Genomic DNA, 10155 nt, shown 5'->3' on the forward strand with positions numbered 1-10155 from the left:
ACCACTTGAGCCACACCACCAGCCCCAGGCTCACTCTTTTATGACAACTCACTTTTGTGAGAACTCAAGACTAACATGATTCCTTCTGAGGGTGGTGCCCCAGTGAAGATGATTATCTTCTATCTTAAAGTTGTTTTTATCAGCCATTTTGTCACAGCAACAGAAAGTAACTAATATAAGAGTTATATGTAACTTGATTGTTTTCTAGAATGGCTTAACCTCCCAACAGATGTGAGTTCTGTGTGTTCCACATTCTTGCCCACATTGCAGCCATGATGGTATTTCTGTCTTCGTTAATTTTAGCTATGATAGCGCACATGGGTATTGGTATTGCATTTAGTGTTCAATCAGCATTTCTCTATTGACAAGCAAAACTGAACATTTTTTCATGTGCTTACTAGTCATTCACATATCTTTTTTTTTTTTACAAAGTACCTATTCAAATTATTTGTCCACTTCTTAAATGGTTTGTTTGCTCCTTATGATTGAATTATATTTTGGGTTTTTTTTTTTTTGGTAGGACTGGGGTTTGAACTCAAGGCTTCAGATTTGCAAAGCAGGTTCTCCCCCACTCAAGCCATACCTCCTTATGATTGAATTGTAAGAACTCTTTATGTGCTCTGGATACAAGTCCCTTATTTAATATGTATTTTGCAAAACTGTTCTGCCAAGATGCAGCTGCCTTTTTTATTTTCTTAATTATATATATACATGGTAGGGATCAGCATGAAGGAAATGAGAAGGTATTGGTTACAAAGCAAAAACTGCCAGTTTTAAAATGAAAATGCTCTGGAGACCTACTATACTGTGCAGTGACTCTTGTTCATAACAATGTATTATACACTTGAAATGGTCAAGAGAGTAAATATAGTATTTTGTGGTATTTTCACCACCAAAAACATGTTAGCTATGAGGTTAAGGGTATTAATTAGCTTGATTTAATAATCATTTCACAATGTATACTTAAATAAATCATTATGTTGTACACTTTAAATACATAAAATTTTCCTTGCCAATTATACCTCAATAAATTTGGAAAAGATAAAACTTCCCCATATAACAAAAAAGCAAAGATTCTTTTTTCCTCCATTTTTAAAATGTTATGATACCTGCTTTTTTGTGTTTTGCTTAAGAATTTGTCATTTAATCCAATGTCACTAAGATTTTCTTCTGCATTTTCTTCTACATGTGTGATAGTTTTAGCTCTTACAATTAGGCCTGCGATTCACACTGACTTGGTTCTCATGTACAGTGCAAGGTGAAGGTTGAAGCTCATCCTATAAAATACAGCCATAGAGCTATACCAGCACCTTTTTTTTTTTGGTGATGCTGAGGTTTGAACTCAGGCACTTACTAGGCAAACGCTCTACCACTTGAGCCACTCCACCAGCCCCACCAGCACGATTTGTTGGAAAGTTTGTGTTGCCTTAATTTTTAAATTTTTTTAAACTTTTGTTTTGAGATCATAGTAAATTCACTTGCATTTGTAAGAAATAAACAGAGATCCTTCAAGTACTTTGACATCTTGCAGAACTATAGTACAATGTCACAATGTGGGTGTTGACATTTCCCTCATCATTAAGATCTCTCACATTTCTTTTACTAACAATTTTTAGAGCACATTTAGGTTCACAGAAAAGTTGAAAGGTACAGGGACTTTCCATCTATCCCCTGTCCCACATGTGTACAGTTTCTCTCATTATCAACACTCCCCCATCAGAGGATACTTTTTTTGTTTTGTTTTTACAAATGATGATCCTACTTTGGCACACCATTGTCCAAGTCCATAGTCTGTAATAGGGCACAATTTTGGTACTGGATATTCTATGGATTTGGACAAAGGTATAATGACATGTTTACCATTACAGTGTCATTCAAAATAGTGTGCCCTGCCTACTCATCTCTCCCACCCTACTAATCCTGGCAATCACTGATCTTTACATTGCCATCATAGTCTTGGTGTTTCCAAAATTTTATATACTTGGAATCATAAAGGATTTAGCCATTTCAGAGGAGCTCTTTTTTTACTTAATAATATGCATTTTGGTTTCATCTTTGTGTTTTTGTGGCCACATAGCCCATTTCTTTTAAGCACTGTATAATATTCTATTACCTATATGTACCACTACTTATCCACTCACCTACTGAAGGACAACTAGGTTGCTTTCAAGTTTTGGGCAACTGTTGATAAAGCACACATACAAACATATGTGTGTGGATTTTGTGTAAATACAAGTTTTCAATTCATTTGGGTAAACACCAAAGAGGACGATTGCTGGATCATATGGTAAGAGTAGATTTAGTTTTGTAAGAAACTGGCAGACTGCCTTCCAAAGTGGTGGTACCATCTTGCATTCCATGTAGCAATGAAATGAGTCTCTTTTGCTCCACATTCTCACCAGTATTTAATCATACCAGTGTCCTGGATTTTGGCCCCTCTTATGTGGATGTAGTACCATGTAACTGTCCTTTTAACTTGCACTTCCCATGAAGTAAAATTTTAAACTTACAAATGTAACAGTATTCTTCAACTGTCTCCGCCTACCTCTCCACCCCTAGGCTGCCCCCAGCAGTCTTCTTGCAAGGCACCACCCTCTGCTCCTTCTCTGAGTACTTTGCACTTCCTGCCTCAGGACTTTTGCACATGTTGCACAGTGGGGAAGCTCTGATCTCCAGTCCACTCGATTGCTCACATGCCTCCTTGAGGAACCCTCCCTGACCTACGTATTCTCATAGTGGGCCACTAATCCTTGGTGCTATAGACAGTCATCCACAGGACATATATTTGTGCAAACATCTGATGATATGACCTGGCAGAAGTGGGGTCCTCTAGTTGGTGGGGAATCTGATCTCAGCCCTGTTTTCCATTACAGTTCTTACCTTAAGAAAATGCACAATCTCTCACTCACATTATCAAATCTGAGCTTTGAAAAGAATCATGCAAAACAAGCAAACAAAACTTCCGAAATCTGTTCCTCAAAATTCCTGTTCATCTGTCTCTGGTAACTCACAAAATCATAGAATTTTCTTTTCTTTTTACTTAAAACCCTTACAACAGTGGCACATATTTAATGCATACAACTTGAAGTCACTGAAGCTATGTATAGACCCTTGAAATCATCACCACCATCAGGTCATAAACATATCCATCACCTCCAAAAGTTTCCTCTGCTTCCTTCCCCCCCCCCCGCTTTTGGTGGTACTGGGGTTTGAACTCAAGGCCTCACACTTGCTAGGCAGGCACTCTACCACTTCAGTCATTTCACCACTCCTTTTTTGTGTTGGTACTTTGGAGATAGGTCTCACAAACTACTTGCCAGGGCTGTCCTCATACCTGGATCCTTCTGATCTCACAGACTCTAGAGTAGCTAGGATTATAGGCATAAGCTGCAGGGCTAGCTCTGCCTTCTTCATTATTATTATTATCATCAGGATTTTTTTCTTCTGTGTGTGTGTGTTTTGCAGGAACACTCCCTTATTAGCAATTTTAAGTACATAATGTTATTGGCATTATGCCGTGTTGTGTCTTCAGAACTTATTTATCCATACAACTGAAATTTTCTACTTTTCACCATCACCTCCCCATCCCCCACCCCTCAACCCTTGGAAACCACCACTTTACTCTCTCCTTCTATGAGTTTGACTATTTTAGATTTCACAAATATATGAGATCATAAAATATTTACTTTCTGATCCTGGCTTATTTCACTTAGCACCATGTCCTCCAGGCTCATCCATGTTGTTGTAAATAACTGGATTTCCTTCTTTAAGGTGGAATAAAAACTCATTTTCACACAGCTTCCACAGCGCATTGCAGCGGTGCCCAGCCCGCCAGCTTCCCAGACCACAGCCAACTTCGAGGGCACCTTCATCGCCACCAAGCAGGACCACGTGCAGCGTGACCTGGTGGGCGATTTCATCAAGAGCTTCAAGCAGAAGGGGCTCTGTTTGGTGGCCAAGAAATTCATTAGGGCCTCCGAGGTACACTCGAAGCAGCACTACATTGACCTGAAAGAACTTTCCTTCTTCCCTGGGTTGGTGAAGTACATGAACTCAGGACCGGTGGTGGTCATGGTCTGGGAGGGGCTGAATGTAGTGAAGATAGGCCAAGGGAAGTTTGGGGAGGCCAATCCTGAAGATTCTAGGCCAGGCACCATTCATGGCATTCAAGTTGGTAGAAACATCATTCATGGCAGTGATTCAGTAAAAAGTGCTGAAAAGGAAATCAGCTTGATTTAAGCCCAAAGAACTGGTTGATTACAAGTCTTGTGCTCATGACCAAGTCTATGAATAGAGGTGGACAAAGAATAGAGGTCACTAATTTCTGATGGGCCTCTGGACACAGCTGTTCATTCCACTGACCAGAAGCAATAGGATGGATTTTTTTCTAAAGCATATTTGCCAATAAAGCCTTTGGAACTGGGGGGGGGAACTCATTTTCAAAAACAACAATAACCTGATTTTAAAAATGAGCTAAGACCTGAATGGACATTTCTCTGAAGACATACAGGTGACCAACAGGTATATGAAAAGGTGCTCAACATCACCAACCATCAGGGAAATCCAAGTTCAAACCACAGTGAGGGGGCTGGGGTTGTAGCTTAGTGGTACAGCGCACTTACATGTCATGTGCAAGGCCCTGAGTTAGATCCCCAGCACCACACACACACACACACACACACACACACACACACACACACACACACACACAAAATCTATAGTGAGATATACTTCCACCTGTTAGACCAGCTATCATGGAAAAGACAAGAGAAGCCAGGTGCCGGTGGCTCATGCCTGTAATCCTAGCTACTCAGGAGGCAGAGATCAGAAGAATCACAGTTCAAAGCCAGTCCCAGGCAAATAGAGCCCAAGACCTTATGTAAAAAAAAAAAAAAATCCATAACAAAAAAAAAGTCTAGTGGAGTGGCTCAAGTGGTAAGACTGCATGCCTAGAAAGCATAAGGCCCTGAGTTCAAACCCAAGGGCCGCCAAAAAAGGACACAAGAGAGAACAGAAAACAAGTGCTAGCAAGGACAGTCACTTTGCTATCACCAGTCCTCCAGCAGAGACTGGCACTAACATCAGACCCAGTGTCCACCACTGGTCTCCTGACAATCATTCAGCAGGTCTGAATGGGTCTCCTCATTTGTAGTATGACAGTGGTCATGGGCTGAACTATGACCTCCCTCTCTCCCCCATTCACACAATGAAGTGTATTCCTGGGTAAGTGTATTCCGACCACAGCCTGGACACACCTGGACAAGAATTCCTTAAATAGTAAAGCTATCAAATAATCTTTTTTAAAAAGCCTCCAACATCCACTTAGGGATAGTGTGGAACCAGCTTTTCAATACCAGACATAGAAGAAGCCAGCTTGTCCAGTCAATAACCTTCTAACATCACAAGCTCAAAATCTCCTGCACAGAGCATAACTACACCAGAAACTGGCAACCTGGGAAGAGACCCTAAACCTTCCCCTTCTCCTTAGCCAATCAACAAGCAGCACCTCCCTCCCCTTTCCACTGATCAGGAAGGCAGATTTGAGTTTTTGCTCCTGAACGTCACAACAAAGCTCTTTCTTTGTGCAAGAACTGGTGCTGTCTTATGACAAGGATCCCTTGCTCCATATCTTTGGTACCTTATTATGTGACTGTATTTGGGGATCTCCAGAGAGACAGAACCAACAGACTACGAACCAAGACATTTGGTCTGAGAATTGGCTCACACAAAGCCCAACTGCTGCGTGCAGGCAGGTTGAACCAGGAGAGCTGTGGTGTCACCCAGTCTGGTCTACTGGTGTTGTCTTGAAGTCCAAAAGCCTGAGAACTGACGCTCTGGTGTCCGAGGGAGAGGATGGACGTCCCAGTCCAGAAGAGAGAGCTTTCGCCCTTCCCCTGCCCTTGGCTCCATTAGCGCCATCAGCATATTGGGTGGAGCCCAACCATGTTAGTGAGAGCTTCTTTACTCAGCCCACTGCTGAGCAAACATTTCAAATAAACATCTTCACAGACAGAGGCACCCAGTAATTGTGCTTTAGAGCAGTTGGCAAATAAGATTCACCACAGCCCAGGCACCAGCCCCAAGGTTCTGTGGGAGAGTAGGGGCCTAGTTTCCATAAACACCAGTATGCAAGTCCAGAGGGCTTCCATATGGACCAACTCCTTGCCCTTCCTGTTTCTTGTTTATTTGCAATATTTCACTGCTCTGTCTCTATGCAGACAAGCCCTTATTCTCCATTTATTTATTTACTTACTTACTTACTTATTATTAAGGTGTTGGTGAGACTGGAGTTTGAACTCAGGACCGCATACTTGCTAGGCAGGGATTCTACCACTTGAGCCACTCCGCCATTCTCCTTTTAAAATGTCCAATGACCTCTGTGCAAATCCAAGTTGAGCTCATGTAACACTAGACTATTTCTCTATTATGATAATACATTGCTGATTAAAATCTGTTCTTACACTTAGATGTCTGGTTATCTTTGACAAGAAAGTAGGAAGTGAACACCATTTACCCCACATTTTACCAGGCACTCCTTTTAAAGAATTCCCACACTTCTTTTTTTTTGTCCTGGCACTGGGGTTTGAACTCAGTGCCTACACCTTGAACCATTCCACAAATCCTTTTTCATGATGGGTTTTTTGAGATAGGGTCTCAGTAACTATTTGCCCGGGCTGGCTTTGAACCACCATCCTCATGATCTCTGCCTCCTGAGTAGCTAGAATTACAGAAGTGAGCCACCAACAGCTGGCTAAGAATTCTCTGATTTCTTGCCCCTCAGAAAATGTTTATGGTGCCTTTTCATGTCCTCATGACTTGTGTGGGAATCAATCATCACAGGTAAGATTTTGAAGATACTAATGGGTGCTTTGCCCTCTCATTCTTGGGAGAAAAGTGTTGTCTACGGGTGAAAGGACACCAAAGTGTTGGTGCTCAGCTGGTGAAAAGGTGTCTGTAAAGACTTTACGACATGTCAGTGTCTGGCCTCAGGGCCAAAGCTAGTCCCCTGGCTGAGCTTCTGTAACTTTTTTGTTAATGAAAATGTTGTTTGACAAGAAGAATATTATTTATTTTTAAATTAAGTAATGTTAAAATATGAAGTTAATGTCATTTTCATTCCTAACTACTCAGGCTATATTGTTTCTGTTTTCCTCGGTTTATTGAGATATGATCCACGTTTACCAATAAAATCATGTCAAAGTTAAAATATTCTCAAAAACAATTACTAGCTGGGGCCAGTAACTCATGCCTGTAATCCTAGCTACCAGAGAGGCTGAGATCAGGAGAATCAAGGTTTGAGGCCAGCCCAGGCAAACAGTTCATGAAACCTCATCTCCAAAATAATCAGAGAAAATTGGACTGGAGGTATGGCTCAAGTGGTAGAGTACCTGCTTTTCAAGCATGAAGTCCTGAGTTCAAACCTCAGTCCCACCAAAAAACAAACAAAAATGATTATCACAGTTTACATGGAAACATAAAATTGACATTTGTGTATCTATATCTGAAAGGACTTTAAAAAGCTTGTCAGCAAGGACACAAACATCAGCAAGGGGATAGCAAGCAAGCTGTAAGAACCAGGAGTGCCTTCCTTAGGCCTTACAATCTTTCTGCAATTTTGAAAAAAAAAAAAAACCCCACCTGGGGTCAAGTGGTACTGTTCGGTGACACAATGCTCCAGGTAAGAAACTGGGAATAGCTTCACATGACTTTTTCCACTTTACCATACAACCCAGCAGAGTTGGTAACATGATCCCCACTTTTACTAAGGTCTAGAAATGCAATGGAGAGGGGATGAGGGTAGGTGGGATGTAGGTGAAGAGAACCTAATTTCTTTTTTGGCAGTATTGGGGTTTGAACTCAGGACCTCATGCTTACTAGGCAGGTGTTTTTACTGCTTGAGCAATTCAGCCAGCCTGAGGACCTAATCTTGAGGGCCTGTCTTCCAAACTTAAGGAAGTTTGGACTGCCAGAGTGGAGTCCCCTGAAGGCATACCAGAACTCCCTATTTCAGCACAGCAGCCCCAGGCTAGTCAAATGAATCCCCATCTTACATTTTAAATCTTTAATCCATCCAACTTGAGTTTTGTGCAGGGTGAGAAATAGGGGATTAAGTTTCAGTCTTCAGCATGTGGATATCCCCTTTCCCCAGTAGAAGCTGTTGAAGAGGTCATTTTTTCTTCAATGTATTTTTGGCACCTTTGTTGAGAATATGTTGGCTGTAGATGTATGGGTTTATCTCTAGGCTATTCTGCTCCATTGGTCTGTGTGCCTGTTTTTATGATAACACCATGCTATAGCTTTGGAACATATTTTGAAGTTAGCTAATGTAATGTTTCCTGCTTTGTTCTTTTTGCTCAAGATTACATCGGCTATTCAGGGTTTTACATGGTTCCATATGAATTTTAGGAACTCGTGCTCTCACCATGTGTGAAATCCAAAAATGTTGCTCTCATGAAGTTGAGAGTACAATGGTGGTTAACAGAGAATTGGGAGCATGGACGGTGAGGGAGAGGTGGGGAAAGGTTGAAGGGTTATAGTTACATAGGAACAAGAAGTTCTAGTATACTTTGCACAGTAGATAACTTACACAATTTTTTCAAAAAGCAGTACTGGGGTTTGAACTCAGAACCTCACACTTGCTAGGCAGGCACTCTACCTCTTGAGCTACTCTGCCAGCCCTTTTTTGCATTGGGTAGTTTCAAGATAGGGTCTCAAGAATTATTTGCCCAGGCTGGCCTTGAACCTCAGTCCTCCTGATCTAGTCCCGTAGCTGGACTACAGGTGTGAGCCACCAGCACCCAACAAAGTGTCCAGGATTTTTTTTTTTTTTTTGGTGGGACTTGGGTTTGAGCTTAGGGCTTTGCACTTGCAAAGCCGGTGCTCTACCACTTGAAGCACACCCCCAGTCCTTTATTTTACTTTTGATAGCAGTGGAGATTAAACTCAGGGCCTCACATACTACCACTTGAGCCATGCCCCAGTTCTATGGAATTTTTTTTTAATCACAAAGAAATGACAAATGTTTGAGAAGATAGTGTTTAACCTGACTTAAACACTATATGATGCATATATGCATGGAAATATTACAGGATATCCCATAAATATGTATGATTCTATGTGTCAAATTTTTTTCAGGTCAGCTAAAACGATGCAGGAAAGTTTCCAGTCCTGATGTGGAAGGTAAGGTGAAGGATAGCCACCACCCAGGAGACCTGAAGGACGCAGCAGGCAATGAGTCCTCTTAACATTCACTTTTTGTTTGTTTTTAAAAGCTATCTTTTTTTTTTTGCAGGCTCGGTAGTTGCCCTGTATTTTTAGTTTCTTAGCTTAACTTCCCAGGGCCAGCTGACTATAAATCTATAGACTTCTCAGCAGCTGTCCACATTCAGACTGGCCAACAGACATCTCAAAGGAGGGGGGACACTGTGGAAAAGCTTGGAGTTTTGCTTAGCAAATCAGAAATCACCCATAAAGAGGAAGGTCCTCGGGACAGCAATTTCTCTGTCCTACTAACTATTGTGATAAGGAGGCGTATGTACACACACACACACACACACACACACACACACACACACAAAGAGAGAGAGAGAGAGAGAGAGAGAGAGAGAGAGAGAAAATAGTGATGGTTGGCAAAATTTTCAGCCTTACCTTTCCCTTCCCTGGACTTTGCCCCTCTCATCCCAACCACAACAGACAACAATCCTCAGCTAAAATCCTAGTTGTGAGTAGCCATGACCTCTAAGATCTTGGGGTCAGTTGTGCATCCAGCCGTTGAAGGCCCTAGAGCTCTATGAACTTAAGAGTCCTAGTTGTGTAGTTTACAATTTGGGGAAAGAAGATGCTTTATATTCTGGGGCGGGGGCGGGATAGGATTTAAACTAGCTTCGGCTGGGGCTGGCAAAGTGATAGAGAGCCTGCCTCGCAAGCCCAAATTACCGAATTCAACTGCTGGCCCTGCAAAAAAAAAAAAAAAAAAAAAAAAAAAAACTCGCTATGGTGGGAAAGCCTGGGTGATCCAGGAGGGTTGAGCAGGGACAGAATCTAGCATTGAGTCTATTTTGCAGCCTGGCTAGTTACTCTTGTGTTGGTAGGTTTCCTAGCTAACTCCCACCATACCAAGACTTCTCGAAGGTGCGCTTCCCCAGATGAATGCTA

General features: G+C 41.8%; 1 pseudogene; it reads left to right on the forward strand.

The window, feature by feature from the left end:
• The first annotated feature begins 272 nt into the window (after window positions 1-272).
• Window positions 273-4373, forward strand: LOC109700477 (nucleoside diphosphate kinase B pseudogene; annotated as a pseudogene).
• The last annotated feature ends 5782 nt before the right edge of the window (window positions 4374-10155 follow it).

This window comes from Castor canadensis, chromosome 15 (assembly GCF_047511655.1).
Source record: "Castor canadensis chromosome 15, mCasCan1.hap1v2, whole genome shotgun sequence".
In the NCBI taxonomy this organism is placed as follows: Eukaryota; Metazoa; Chordata; class Mammalia; order Rodentia; family Castoridae; genus Castor; species Castor canadensis.